Source organism: Parus major, chromosome 3 (assembly GCF_001522545.3).
Source record: "Parus major isolate Abel chromosome 3, Parus_major1.1, whole genome shotgun sequence".
NCBI lineage: Eukaryota > Metazoa > Chordata > Aves > Passeriformes > Paridae > Parus > Parus major.
In genome coordinates this window covers 39,590,202-39,605,759 of record NC_031770.1, presented here as the reverse complement: position 1 = coordinate 39,605,759, position 15,558 = coordinate 39,590,202, and the positions used below count along the sequence as shown (strand labels likewise).

General features: G+C 38.3%; 1 pseudogene; it reads right to left on the bottom strand.

Annotated features, from left to right (window-relative positions):
* Positions 1-15,558, bottom strand: part of LOC107201342 — a 32,694-nt pseudogene that overhangs the window by 2,339 nt on the left and 14,797 nt on the right.

The following is a 15,558-nucleotide window of genomic DNA, read 5'->3' as shown; positions in this document are numbered from 1 at the left end:
GCATTTTGCAGGCAGAAAATCAATTTTACAACAGGGTCCCTCCTCTTCCCCAGAAGAAATGTGTAAGAAAGTCCTGATGCTGTTTTTCTCATCTTGCATGGAGGAATAGAGAGACAGCACAGATTCACAGAATATGACCAGGAAGAGACCCACAAGGACTCTCAAGTCCAGCTCTTAAGTGAATATCCCCTTCAGGGATCAAGCCCACAACCCTGGTGTTGTTAGCACCATGCTCTAACCAACTGAGATTGTCTCAGTTCTTGCCCAGTATTAGAGGGGAAGCCAAACACCTGGGAATAGAGCTCAGGAGCCCTCATCCTGAGTCCTTTAGTACCCACATTGCTAACACTGACAACTGGTGATCTCCCAGCTGCTCTGGCCAGTGTAAAGTTACATGGAACTAAATGAGGAATATTTCACAGTCATTTTGCCAGTGGGGAATCTTCACCTACCATTCAAGGTAGAAGTGAATTTTCAGTGCTACATTCTTGCAAAACCCTTGTTATCTTACAAATCCTTTTTCCCTTCGTCTGGAAATTTCCCAGCTATGCAAAATCCAACCACAGTTCTAAATGTCAGTGTTGCTGTACCTGTGTCCAAAGTGTTGTCCCTGTCATTTACACAGGACTTACTTTTCTAATTTTACTACTGTGCCATCTGGGAAAAAAGTTTCTTTCAGTCCATCACCATAGAGGCATTCCATTGTATGATCTGGGAACACAAGTTCTTGTGTGACATCAGAATAATGTTTTTCTGTAGAAAATAAGATGTAAAAAGTCTGTCTAGTGTTCTTTCCAGTTGCCTTACACAAAGCTAGGTCAGGATTTTTTTTTGGACATTGTAGTGAGGATGTAAATTATATCTGCAATACTGGTAAAATAAATTAAAGAATCACATAATCAGATAATCAGAATTGGAAGAGCTACATTTACATTTCATTATAATTTTTCTTTTGTAGGAGAAAACTGAGAAGTGATGGAATATACGGAAAGTAAAATGCAATGACAATATGAAATGGCAAAAAAATACCCAGTCTGCTTGAGTCAGAATTCAGACCACACTTTGATAATTGAAATAAATCTGCACATACAGTTCACATTATGAGCTCTTGCATTCCTATCTGATTATTAGGGAACTGCAGCACCTCCAGGCCATCTGGATAAGCAGTGTGAGTTTTCTGTGCATCTGCATAATAATAAATCTGGAAGGAGAGTGAGATGATAGCAGCATGTTCACAATATTTGCATAAGCAGATTCAACCATAACAATGTGCTCAAAAGTAACCCATCTTTAAAAAGTCATTTCAAGGTCATTTTCTGCATCTGCCATCCATAGAAGTAGCTATGTTAACACTGCTGTTCCTTCCTCTCATCCTCCTTCATGGTTGTGTCCAGATGATGCTACTTTCACCTCTGTAGTGTGCAGGAGAACAGTACACACATGAAAGTCATCCTCTCACCTCTATGCTTTGACTCTCATCCATGAACTGTTAATTTAAAATAATCCCAGTGCTGCCAAGGCCTCACTTATTTCCACTTTACCCCACATTATTATTGACTACTTATGGCTGACATGGAAGAAACCTCTGCACTACCTACTCTACAAATGCATAAAAAACAGTCCTTGCTTCAGATGGCTGGCCCTGCCCCTTGCCTTTGTTCAGTCTCCTTCTTGGCCAGCCACACATTTGTCCCTTCTTCAGCTGTTACCTTCATGCCTTTTCACTTCTGTCTTTGTAGATGAAGCTGTCTCACTGCTCAGGGTTGTTAAACCAACACCTTTCCTCATCAGTTTCTCTCAGAATTGATAGATCAAGATAAGTTATAGAACCTTGCTGGAAAATCTATTAATCATTTTATTTTCCTTAAAGAGAACAAAAAATTACCCACCACCTTCTGATCTGGCAATCTTTACATCTCCATTGGAAAAGCTGATTGCTGTCATTCTTTTATCAGTACTAATCTCCTTTTTAGTACCATCACAGAAAGTGAGGATTCAGCATCCATCAGAAAGCATCTCTTCTACTTTCAAACACACAGAGCATACAAAAGTAGATGAAGTCAAAGGAAATGGAGCAGCACTGCACTGCCTGCCCCTTAAATTGGATCTTGAAGGAAGTCATGCCACGTCTTTGTTTTTCAAAAGTTATCTCTGCAGAACAGGTATCATTTTTGCCTCATTTGTGTATAAAAGAGGCCAAAAGAAATCTTTTCACAAGATGAACTTACTTGTAGCATATGTTCCAAGTTCTCACCCTACCACTGTTTTTTTAATGTTAAGCAAAATAAGGTGCACAGCCCTGCAGCAATGGGGAAGACAGTCAGATTTCTTCTTGATGAAGTTCAGTGAATGATTGACCAGACTTATTTAATATATGTGTGTACATCTTCCACACAGGTCACTTGAGAGATGCCTGGTTCTGGACTGTGGGAACCAAAATGATTGAACTTGATGTATTAACACAGATTGCTGATGTGTTAGGTTAAGAACCATTCCTTTACAAGTAACTCTGTATGGACCTTCAGTGCTACTGATTTAATTTTGTCTTCATGCACAGACCTAAAAATTTGCTTGAGGCTTCTTATAGAGATCAGGTAGTAATGCCATTAATATTCTCTTGTACAAAAAATGTGCTAGTCAGAGAAGATTTTATACCCAGCATAGCCTCTGATTAATCATTTTTCATGGAGTTACTATAGAAGTTGTTTCTGTTCAGGATATATCAAATCCCATAGTATAATTATTTTGGTGAAGTTCAAAGAAGAAGACAACCAGAAGATGCACTACAGATTTGTTATATTTCTCCAATCTTATCAGAATTTTTACAAAAAGGGAATATCTCCCAACCAAAAAAAAAAAAAAAAGCTATTTTCTCTTACCTTTCCATCATGATACTCTGTTTTTTCCTTCTTCTCCATGCTTCCTCCTTTCTTGATGTAATGTTGACCATCCAGATAATATTGGTTTTGGAAGCTATATTATGAAAACCTCAAAGTCAGTGTTATATAAACAAAAATGTTTTAAAAATATGTTCATTAAATTAAAACAACTGTGCAAAAATTTATTTACTTTCACACACAGAGGAAAGATTCCTTTCTTTCTGGTATTGCCTTGTATTTGCAATGAATTTTCATAATTAATTTGTAACCAGAAACGTTGCACATTAATTCCAGTTTTCTTCCATTTGCAAAGCAAAAGATAGCAAAACAAAAGTCCAAAAACAAGGTGATAAAAGTGCATTCTGGCAAAATTATGCAGTACAAAGTGGAGAAAATAAACTCAGGAACAGAGAGCAGAACAATCTCTGAGTACTGGGTTAATGATTTATGAAGAAAGGTACTTGTGTTACCTAGAGTCACTCTTCCAAAACAAATTACATGGCTCTTAGCTGTTAGGTGGTGCTATCTGTGTAACTAAGGGCTATTCTGGATGTTATAATTCCAGTTTACCATGACCATAAATGCTCTTTGCAGTCTGGCAACATAAAGGAGCCTTAAGTCAAGTGACATCTGGCACACAGCATCCAGGGCAGTTACGAGCTAATGTTGATTACAGTTTGAAGATGTGGTGAATTTTGAATTGTGGGATCCGAAGGAATAGGGAGAGCTGCTCCCCACAGGGCAATGATATGCTTCAGTAAATAACTATAAACACCATGTTCAAAGTTGCCAGATCCATCTCTAAAGCTGTGTCTGCTGCATAGCATAGGAAGTGGGAACAGAAAGCTTTATTTTTCTTAGTGTGGTTTATTTCTTCCCACAGATGGAGAGAACACAGTTGCTGCTCATGTAAGAACCAGAATGTTAAGTAGCTCAAATCTTTGCTTCAGCATCCAGAAAAACAGAACTCTCTGTAGATACTTTGTTGTCATATGCAGCTAAGCCATTTCTCTTGTGTGTGGTCACAAAAGACACTTTATTCTGAGCTCTTAGCAATTTTTCTGTCTTTTTTAGAGCTTCTTCCTGAGACAAAATTAAAATGTTAACTAACAACATAAATCTATTAATGTTCAACAGTTGTGCAGAAATGTATTGATAAAGAAATCTAACTTATTATTTGAAAGCCATTGCAATATTGTTTTAAAGACTGCAGTTATATAATGAATAAAGGCAAAAAAATAAAGCCAGGAGAGTATCATTGCCAAATGAATGGGAGTTAGCATGCTGTTTATGAAAACTAGACCACAGACTCACTGTAATTCTATTTTATAGAGTTACATGGTAAAATACCTCTGTTTCTTCATTGTTCTTCCAGGGTGCAAAGCTGCAAGTGTCATTCCTGTGGTTAAGTGAGAGGAACGTGTCTTCTGAGCTCCATGAAAAGGGCAAAGGTGTCACTGTAAGAAAAATCAAACAAAAAGGTGTCATTGAAAGCACATGAAAATTGCCAAATAACATTTCCATACTTATCTCAGGCTTTTTAAAAATGCTAGCTCTCAGAGCCTTGCAATATTGCTTCTTACACTGATAATGCTTGCTAACAGTTTGTCCATCCTCCCAAAGGTGCTTTGTCCTGGACCAAAATGAAATGCAGTCCACATCCATTCTCCTACCTCCTGAACCTCTGGGCCAACAAACTCATTGATTAAGTGGGTGGCAGCACAATCTGCTTTCCCTCTCTTGTAAAATATGAATTTGACAATACTTCTAAGGATCATAGATGTGTTTTAGTGACTCACATTCTCTATGAGTCAAGAGTTGGGGACCAGTTTCTCCAAGTCATTTGCAGACCATTTTAAGCAGGCGGGATCCACAGATCTTGCCTTTTACACAGGAAGATGAGTTGGACTCCTTAAACAACCACTCGGATATGAAACAGCTCCAGGTGATTTCCTCCCATTACATCTTCCTCCAGTAGGAGAGGGCTGATGTACAAGCTGAGGAAAAGTGGAAAGGCCCTGGCATACAGGCATGCTTCACTTCAATATGGGAGCTATCAGTGATATGGCAAGAGCATGCCACACACTTCTCCCTCCCAGGAGTTTAGCTGTCTGTGTGCAGATATTGTACAGGTGTCTAAGCCTGGTTAACACTGTTGCAGAGAAAGAAGAAGGGAGGATGGAGGAGCTGGAAGAAGCCTCAGACACAGCCAAGTCCCCCCACATCCATCATCCTTCTCTTGCTAACTGCGCTTCATTTGCTCAATGATGGATTGCATTGCAGTAATGTCTGTGCCTGACCACAGACCCCACTGACCCAAATCACTGACTTTCCTCTCCCTGACCCATGGGATGACTTCCTGTCATGACCCCATGTCTGTCTCATCACTATGGGCTTTGACAATTGGGATTTTGGTCTGCTCCTTCCTTCCACACCCAGCCTGCCCTCCTCCCTGGCTGGGGCTGTGGGATAGGCAAAGCCCTGCTGGACTCCATGAAATCCCCTGGTTCTCCAATCCCCTGGCCTCACTGGGAACCACTGACCCATGCAGTGTCCCAATTCTTGGTGCATGTGATCACCCCTGAACTTTTTCTGAGACAATGAGGGCAGGTTTCACACCCACACTCTGGCCTGCAGGTGTCTAGATAGCTCAAAGTATGAACAGTCTGTTAGATAGTTACGGACAAAAAAAATCTGCAGTTCCAGGGAAAGAAGGCTAAGCAGCAGCCCTGTGGGGATCAGGATCCCAACACAGATTGTGAATGATATCATGAAAAGAAAATAAGGGTTGCTGACTTTGGTTCAAAAGGTGTCAGTTTTCCCTGAAGAGGGGTCCTCCTGCCTCCTGCTGTGTTTCTACCTATGGAGCAGTTAGATGTTTTCTCATCCTGATGTTCCTTTGTCACTATTCTCAGAGGACCAGCTTTTTGCACAGAGCTATTTATGCCCTAAAAGGTGTAATTTGTACTAAGTTAATATAAACATCTTCAAATAGCACTAAAAATCCTCCTACAATGGGTGGATCATTAAGTGGTTAAAACTTTAGGAAAATATTTAACTCTGTCTGTGGGCATATCCACAGAGACACACTCAAGCACACACACACATTTTATACATAACTCCATATTTGGGCTCTTGTTTTGCTTCCCACATTTCTCTCTGCTTGGACAACAATGCAAGCCAAGGGTACTCCAAGGGGCGGAGTGTGGGCCCAAAGCCTGCAGAAAGGCTCTCTTCCCTCAGTCCCACCACCCTGCCAGCTCTCTCTAGGTTATCACAGCTGAGCTGAGCCCCGTAACATATTTGGCATGACAGTTAGTTTTTACTTGCTGGATGTCCAACCTTTCTACATTTTGGTCTCATACATCTTCATCAATCAAGGCTGACACAAGACTTGTAGGACCCCAGGGGATGTGTGAGCCACAGAAGGGAAATGAGATGCAAAAGTTTTCAAACAAACTGTAGCAGTTATTTTGACTGGAAAGATCATGGACACTCGAAAAACACTTCCCCAATTTTTTATGGAGACCTTAGAGGATAGTACAGAGGAAACATAAAATATGCCTGCATGACCACCATGAGATACATGGGATTTACAGGATTTACACAACAACCCTCAGGTGTTTGCAGCTGCCAAGAAAATACTTCATTGATATGACAGGAAAACTTAAGCTGTACTCCTGCCTAACCAGAACTTTGAAGGAACTGTACCTAATGTAGAATTGCCTGGCAATATGACACAAAGGCATAGTCTCACTGCCCACATTGCTAAACTATCCCAGAAATGATATGGGATTATGTCTCTGTCTCTCAGAATTAATAGCAGAAGAATCTGTAGTGCATTGAGCTGATGAATGACTAGGAGTGAGTACATGATGGTAAGAAACAAAGAAACAATCCAGAAAGTTGGAAAAGGCACCAATAACTCTGATTTTGAAATGTCTCAGACACTGAAGAGTAGCTTCTTGAGAAGATGCATGTAAGCTATTAATGGAAAGAATATATTTGCCATCAGCTTAATTTACTCAAGTCCACGCCCAAGGGACATGGGACTAGCAAAGCACAGATGGGAAGATTGCACTGCTCCTCCTCTGATAACAATGGTCAGTGTTTTACAGCTGTAAAATTTTCTCCATGCAATCAGTGAAATTTAGGGTATCTGCTGCTGCTGTGGATGGTGATGTCTTATTTATATTAATAAAAGACATTACAATTTAATGTATGCTTACAAGGAAGGAGCCAAGAAATCAATCCTATTGTAACACCAGAAAACTGCAGGATTTTAAAAGGCTAAATTTTCCTCCAAGCATAAAACAGTTCTCAGCAGGAGAAAGGCAACTGATTAGACATTTCAGACAAGGTTGCTACAAGGTACATAAATTAATGGCATTTATTGTTAAAAAGAATATAATATATATTTTATATTTGGAGATATTTTCTGCAGGCAGATTCTGTGGGTATGCTTGAGCTCTCCAAACATAATCAGGTTTTCAAATAAAAAGTGAATGGGCAAGCTGTCAAAATATGCCTGGGACTTCAGCTTGAGACAAATGGTATAGAACTAAGGACCTTTAGGACTATTTCTGATGAAGAGATATTAGCTCATAAATTGCAGAGGGATAGAAGGAAAGAGCACATAATCCATCATTTCACTGCTAAATATCTCAAGACTGAAACTGCCAAATAATTTAAAAGAACTTGAAAAGCCATTGGAGCAGTTTCACAGCAGCTCAAACTAATTTCACCTGAGATTGCTGGAGTCTCACTCCCTTTTCTTCTGTCCCCAGCCACATTTCCAGTCCCTCCTTTTTGAGGTATCAGCAGCTACAGAGGGGAATTGACTTTGTTCATCAAGTAGAATCAGGCAGAGATTAACTATTTTTTTGCTTCCTGGTTAGTTTTGAGCCAGCAGGCTCACCATGTTCAGAAAGTGCCAATAGGGCCACAGCAGCTCAAATATTCATCAGCTTCCATGAGACACTAACATGTGGCAGCATTTGTTTTCCTTGTGGTTTGTTATAGAAAGAATGTTGCAATTCAAACCTTACGTAAGAACTGTGAATAGAAGATACTTTATGGCAAGATGGAGTCAGAGAAAGTAGAAGTCTCCATGAACATGATGAGATGTATCAGCCAATTCAGCTGAAGCAGCATCCATGGAGAACAGTGTTAGTACTCCAGCTTGTTATACGTGCCATTGTAAAAGCCAGATTTCAATTTTTATGTATTGCATACACTAGCATACCTATTTTTAAAGCAATATTGTCGAAGGAATCCAGACAGGCTTACATGAGTCACATATAGTCTCTGTTTTCATTCAGAGGAATGCCATTCTAAAAGATAATCTGAAAATTCAGAGCCATCACTGTATCCCAGGCAACCACTACAGCTTTGCTCTGCACTTTTTAAGAAACTCAAATACTAAGCATTTGGACAAATCACACGTAAATGGGTTCTTGATAAAGATTCTCTCAATTCCATCACTTTCATAAACAGAGCCTCCAAATTATCTCAATTTTCTTCATTGGAAATATGTGGATAACCAGTAAATGCAGACCCTTGATACAAAGGTGCTATAGGATTAGAGGAAGAAGCAGTGTCCCAACATGCACAAGGCAGATAATTTTTTTTCCCAATCTTCACTGAAAACATAAAAATTAACCAGATCAGCTGGTAACAACAAAAGAGGTGTGGTTTAGTTATGAAGCTTGACTTCATAAAAGAACATGCAGGCAGTTCATTCTGTATTTTCATCATGGGAGCTAGTGAATCACAGTTTGAATTGCCATCAGTGACACTGACGACTTTTTTGGCAAAAGCAGGGACCTCTTGAAATTCCTTTAGTTCTACAGATCTATGCTATCAGGAAGGCAGGGAGAACAGGAGGAGATATTGTTACTGAGCATCCACCTAGACCACAGGAATTCTAAAAAGATCTTCTATTGGATCGTCATGCTCAGCAATAATCAGTTATATTTTTTAATGAGCTTTTGCCTCCCAGCTGTTAATAACTCCAGTTATTCATCAAATTGTCCCAATAATCATTCACTTGTCAATTCCCATAAGTAAGGATCTCTTATTACCTTCAAATATCACAGTTTGTGTCATGTAGAGTTCACATTCCTCCTAACAAATCAAAAAGTTGAGAGAAAGCACCAAGTACTCATGGATAAAGCAGCGAAGTTCAAATGCTGTTAAAGTCTGTTCTCATATTCACACACCTTTCCTGCTTCAGAGTTGGTAATTTGCCAGGAAGAACATTCATGGGCAAGGAAATAACATGCTCAAAGGTCATCAAAATCCCTTGCAAGATTAGATAGCAAAATCCCTCTAGGACTGGAAGTAAGCATACTTGACCTTGGCTGAAACATTAAGAAATGCTATCAGTATATACCTTTCAGTGGAATTCCCCTCCCCTCCTCCCACTTCCAGACCTGCCAGGCAAATGAATTCATCTTTTGTCAAAGAAATCATGAAAATCTATCCACAGGTACATGTTGGGCAGGAAACTAGCAACTTGTTGCTGCATTCAGAAATCAAGTTCTTTTCCGAGGACCTATGTTAGTAAATATTAACAATTAATAAATAATAACTATTTTGGCCCATATGTTCATTCTTTCATAGTCTGAAAGAATTAATAATGATGTGCAGTTAAAATGGACATTTTTCTTGTCTCACTAAAGCACAACTTGAACTGGACTGTTCATCACCAGCTAAGTCATATTACAGTACAAATAGAGATTCATCCTTAAGAGTATTATAGGCAACCAGAGATGTAGAACAACTATTGGATATGTTGTGTTTTTTTTTTAACTTCATAAAATCATGTCTACAAAATATTTGTGTCTTTAACCTGTATTGATCATTATTCAGGCTTGCTCACCAACTGTTTTTGTGCACATCCTCAAATTCTATTAGCTTTGACAAAAATAAGTCAGATGGCAATTGTTTTGCCCTCTTGGTTCCAGCTGATTAAACTCACCAGTCCAAGCTAACTTTAACTTACCTATGTTACAGAAGGCATGCATGTCTTCTTCCAGTCCTAGAACCATAAAATATTTTACGTTGCAAAAGACTCTCTGATAATAAATTCCAACTATGACATAGAACTAAGTCCAGCACTAAGCCATGTCCCAAAGTGCCATATCCACACATTTTTTGAACAGTGCCAAGGATGGTGAGTCCACCACTTCCTATTCCAATGTCTGACAACCCTTCTGTTGCTCAAGGTTATCCCATTCACTTTGATGTGTTCCTACACTCAGTTTCTCAATTTTGGGTAGAAATAGTATGATAGCTTGTTTTTCTATATCTAAAACCCATAATTATCCAGATTCACAGGATATGTGAGGGAAAGTATCCACCTGCTATCAAAACAGCTCAAATGCAAAGAAAATATGAGTCACCATGTTCAGATCTATTGCTATGACACCGATTTTGAGCCTCTGTTTAATGTTCAATTTACCTGAGACTTCAATTCTAGAGTCAAATAATTGACAGTCACTCTATTCACTGTAAAGTCTCTCTGTGCCATCAGTTCAGATAAAGAGCATGTGTCTCTGTCAAACATTTTAGAGTTCACTCAGGACATCTGGGCACTATGCCCACCAGAGTAGCTCATGCTTGTGATGGATCCCAGTTGGACCAGATCCAATCCTGGCTAGATGGTGAAAGCCCAGACAACAGTAAGCCCAAAAGTCTGCTGTCCTCAACTTCCCCCTTCTCAAAACTATTTCTGAAGTCACAATTTTTATTGCACATGGCTGTGTGCCATAGGACATAATTATCAATATCTCTTTTAATATCTGGCACAGTACAGAATCAGCTAAAGTTACAGTTCAAACACACACTGTCATGCTCACTATAGTGGAACAGTTGCCTCCCCTCTCATCTGATATCTTTTACATTTTATTTCTACAGGCAGTGTGTTGGCTAATCTAAGCTTTCCTTTAGCCAAAGGAATAGTTTCCAGTAGAGAAGATGAATTTCAGAATGTACACTTGAACAAAGCATAGATTTTGACCAAATCTGAGCAAAAGTAAGAAAAGGAACCTGAAAAATCCAGAGTGCCCATAATATGAAGCAAGAAATACAACACCAAGAGAAAGAAAAGCATAAAGAGATACAGAGATATCTAAATTCTAAACAGTGAGATGAGTTAGAAATGTGGTAAGCTGGCTCTGGAGGGGCAGTCATGGACACACCAGCCAGAAATAAGCATCTCACTTGACATACTGAGCTAACTTGTCACAACTTGTAAGAATCTGAGTGGTTTTCCCACTGAGTTGAACCAGGAGAAGGACACTGTTCCATATTGGCAAGCCTTGAATGGCAAAATACTAGATTTATGGTTTGCCAAGGCAAGAGGATTCCCTGTAAATTAGCCTGGGGAGTAGCAGGTGCAACAAGTTCAGAAAAATTACAGAAAACAACACACAATTCAGTTAGGTCTGGAAAAGAGGGGGAAAAAGAAGTTTTTTCTCCTGCTAGTGCAAAACCAGAAGGACATCTACAATTCATGTAGAATTATGCACAAGCAAGCAAACATGATCATGCTTATATACACTTTCATTTGCAGAAATTTTGATTCCAAAGAACATCCTCTTACATACATATTTGAAACCCTGGAAAAGTGACTACTGGCAATAGGGATGCAGACTTTATAATTCACATCTCTAAGAAAGTGTTTTTGCTAAGATGTCTTCAGCCCCAAGTGAGAGATGCTGTGGTTCTTGTGATTATCTCTCCATGAACTTTCTTCTGGTTTGGATGAAGAGTTGTCCCTTGCAGAATAGCTTCTGCAGGCTAGTGGAGAGCTTGTTATAAAGATGTGATTTTAAGTTCAAGTCACAGCTAGTCGAATCAAACAGCTTTCAAAGCCATCTGACTCAAATTTAAAGCCATTTTCTTTTCATAAAAATTTTGATATTTAAACACAATGAATGAAATTCCACATGTTGTTCTGCTAGGGACTGAAAGTCCCCAGTGTCAGACAAAAACTTTGTAGGTACCATCCTATCATCTTCATATACAGCATCCTAGTATTTCTTCCACACAACAAAAGTATTCAGTGTCGTGAGTAGTAGTTTTACATCAGCAAAGTGATAGAAATAAGACAGAAATCTGGCCAACAGAAGTCAATTAGCTTTTTCTTATCCTTACTTTTATTAGAATTTTTATGTCTTTTAATTTTATACCTATGACTAATCTTTTTTTTTTTTTTTCTGACCTTCACATTCTATAAAAGGATGAGTCATAAGAGCAGGTAGGTTTGAGAAAAATGAAAATAAAATGAAATTAACCTTGAAATTACATTTTCAATGAAATTTAAGTATTAGGTGAAAAATCTCATTAACAAGTACATTGCAATCAAATGAAAAAGAGACACAAAACTTTTTCATTGCAATAAAGCAAAGGACAGGTTTGCTGCTGGTTCTAACATTTTTTAAAGAAACCTTACAAAAAATTAATTTGAAAATTAGGGAAATACCTAAGAGAAAATGGCTCAATTTTATTTTCTTTTAGGTTCGGCCGTTCTGTAGAAGTGTTGGGTTCATGTCATCAGATTATACCATCTAGGAGATAATTACTTTTTCTAGTTTCCATAACACAAAGGATGAAACCGATCCCTCAAAGCATGTATTTTTCTCCCTTGAATACACATAAGGAAATTAAATGACCCACTTAACCCCAAATGTCAGGTTGGTTTTTTTTTTAATTCTAGGCTGAACCATTTAATTTCACCAAGACTTGCTGTCTCCTGTGTAAAAAGTGAGCAATTTTAATTTCCTTTAACTACCTCACAAGAAGTTACTCAGCTGTATTCTAATGGAACAAGTAAAACCCTACAAGTACATTAAACAAGTGAAATATTGAATAAAAAAACTACAAGACACTCTGTAAAACTATGATTAAATCATTTTGATTTCCAGAGATTAGCAAAGACATTTACATTAGCCAACTATATTTTCTACCCTGCTTATCCTTCCTGCTCTATCCCAGTGTAACTCTTATTCAAGAATCCAGATTGTGCCTCTCTAAGGCAGGCCACCAATGGTGTTTCCTTCCAGAAAGTTTACAGCATAGAATAAATGCTAAGATTTAACAGAAGGTCTAACTATGTTTTTTTCCAGGCTGAAGAGGTGTTTTATTAAAAAGGTAAATGGCACTATAGATATATAAGGAGTAGAATTATTTTCAGGAGCTTTTTTAGGAGGCTTTAATTTAGGCACTGAGAATAAATTAGTTATCTAGATTCCCTTCCTAGTTAGTGGAGGGAGACATCTGGGCTAAGTGTCTATGATAGGCACCTGGTAAAGCTGCACACCTCATGGATAAAAAGGCCAGGTGGAAGAGAACCACACAAAGAGTGAATTTTAACATCCCTCCCTGTAGAGCTGGCTTTCCTCTCTTCAGGCTAAGTGTGGCAGGAGTGGAGGGACAGTATTCACACATGACAATTCCAAAGAAAAGCTACTGAGTTTTTCAAACAGCATTAAGCAGATAATATCTTCCAGTACCAGGGTCTCTGATTTTCTGTCCATGAAATTCACAGCTTTGGGGTTTTTTTTCTGCTTTCCATCTCTGATGTTCTGAAACTCTGAGCTCATCTTGAAGCTCCAAGTTCTGCCTGGTCAGCAACTCAGCCTGGTGCCTCAGTTTGCTCTAGGCAGCATGCCAGTAGGACTCACTTCTCTTCAACTCCTCCTGCAGTCCAGCAATCTGCTGTTTCAATATCAGTGAAAAAATAAAAGTGTGCCGTGTCATTGCCTGCTCTGAACTAGACATGCCCACCTTACATATCCAGAAGCAAGTAAGGAGCCTTTTTATTCTGCTTAAAGGTCTACAGTATTAAGGTATGCAATTAAAAAAATAAAATAAAATCATATTTTAAATTATTTCAGCAAAGAAATAAAAATAACCAAACCCAAACAATAAAAAAATAGTACTTTGAAAACTCTTATATTTAAAACAAACCAGTTGTTACAAATTGAGCAGAGACAAGTCTGTGCTGAAGAAAACCACGAAATTCAAGCTAATCATGCAAATAATCAGCATTAAATGTCACTGTCTTTAAGAAAAGGCTAGAATACAAGGTAGATTTTTATGACAAGAATGTCAGGTAATCAGATCTTCATGTGGTGGAAAGGGCACAGCAATAGCTAGATTCTTCTTACAAAAAGCAGGGGATTGCAAAGACATAATTTTCAACTGAATTGAAAATGAAAGTAATGAAATTTGGAGGGGACATTTCCATATACATCCATCTCCATTATTTTTGCCTTCTCCCTTCTTCTTTCACCCATGCTGATGAAACTACCAAATCCTTTTCCTTCAGTGCACTAATGCTGAACAGTACAAAGAGAACACTGGTGGAGTTGAACTAGAAATGTGAAGTTTGCTCTGTAGTCAACCAATTGTCAAATGCAACCCTTTCTCACTTTCTCCTCACATGTGTGTGTCTGCCCATTTGTCTCCTGCTCACATTCCTTTCCTAGCTGTGAGCTGCCTGCTCTGAATTTGGCACATCCTCCAGACACTTTCTAGAAGCAGCAGACTTCTGAAGTTGGGAATTACAAAGATAAATAACCCCTAAAGTATTTTGGTTTTGTTTCATGGAAGATTAAATTTTTGAACCTGCACTCATTATGTTTTTGAGGTGGGAGCAAAAAATTAAAACAATTCTGTCAAACTCCATCTCTAGAGCTAGGCATAGTCAAGAAACACAACTATTCCCTGGCAAAAATTCTAATTTTTTTTTCTCTAATCCCAGGTGTAAAGAAAACTGGTATTTTGAATTATTGTGCAGAGAGTACATTCAAAATATTTTTAATCAAAATACTAAAACAGCCTCACTGAAAATATGACTTATAGACAAGTATACAACATAAGGGGAAAAAACATTCACTATATGTGTGTCCAAAAATATTTATCTCAAAAATGTAAAAAAAAAAAGTATAGAAGTTTTGAACAAATTACTATGCTGCCAGTTTTAATTGTTCTGAAACTTTTTTGATAATGAAAGTAATTTAAATTGTCAGTTTGCTGTCAAATATATCAGTTTGGTTTAGACATCCTTTTGCAGCAGAACATTGCTCCAGACATTTCTGGGCTTTACCATTGCCTCTTCTTTTATTTTATAAAAATACAGCTTTCAGCTGTCCCATCTCTGTTATTGGTTTCACGGGGTCTACCTTTTCTTTCTCTGTTTATCTGTGATTCTTTTAGAAAATCACCCCTTAATCATATTATGTCTGTTTTTAATAAGGATAATGGCCACATATAATCAGAGATGATTTTATCACTAAGAAGTCTGAAATAGGAGCTTTAAAAAGATGGAATCCCCTAAAGGAATTTAGAAAAAGCCATAATGAATGACTTGGGGACATTATTAGGCAGGTCAGATTGTTAGACACAGGGCTAGATATCATAAAAATACCTCAAAGCCAAAGATCAGGGTAGTTTAAAGAAAAAAATAATAACAAATATTCAGCACAGGAATGAGAACGGTGGCCATTAACTGTGTTGCACTTGGCACAATGAGTCCTAATATTTACAAGTAGGAAAGTTCACTACACAGGAGCTGGAAATTTTTCAGGAGTCAGCTCAGCTGAGGGAATCAGTACAAGGAATTATGAGGAACACGGGAACATTTAACTTCCTTAAGAAGATGGTAGGC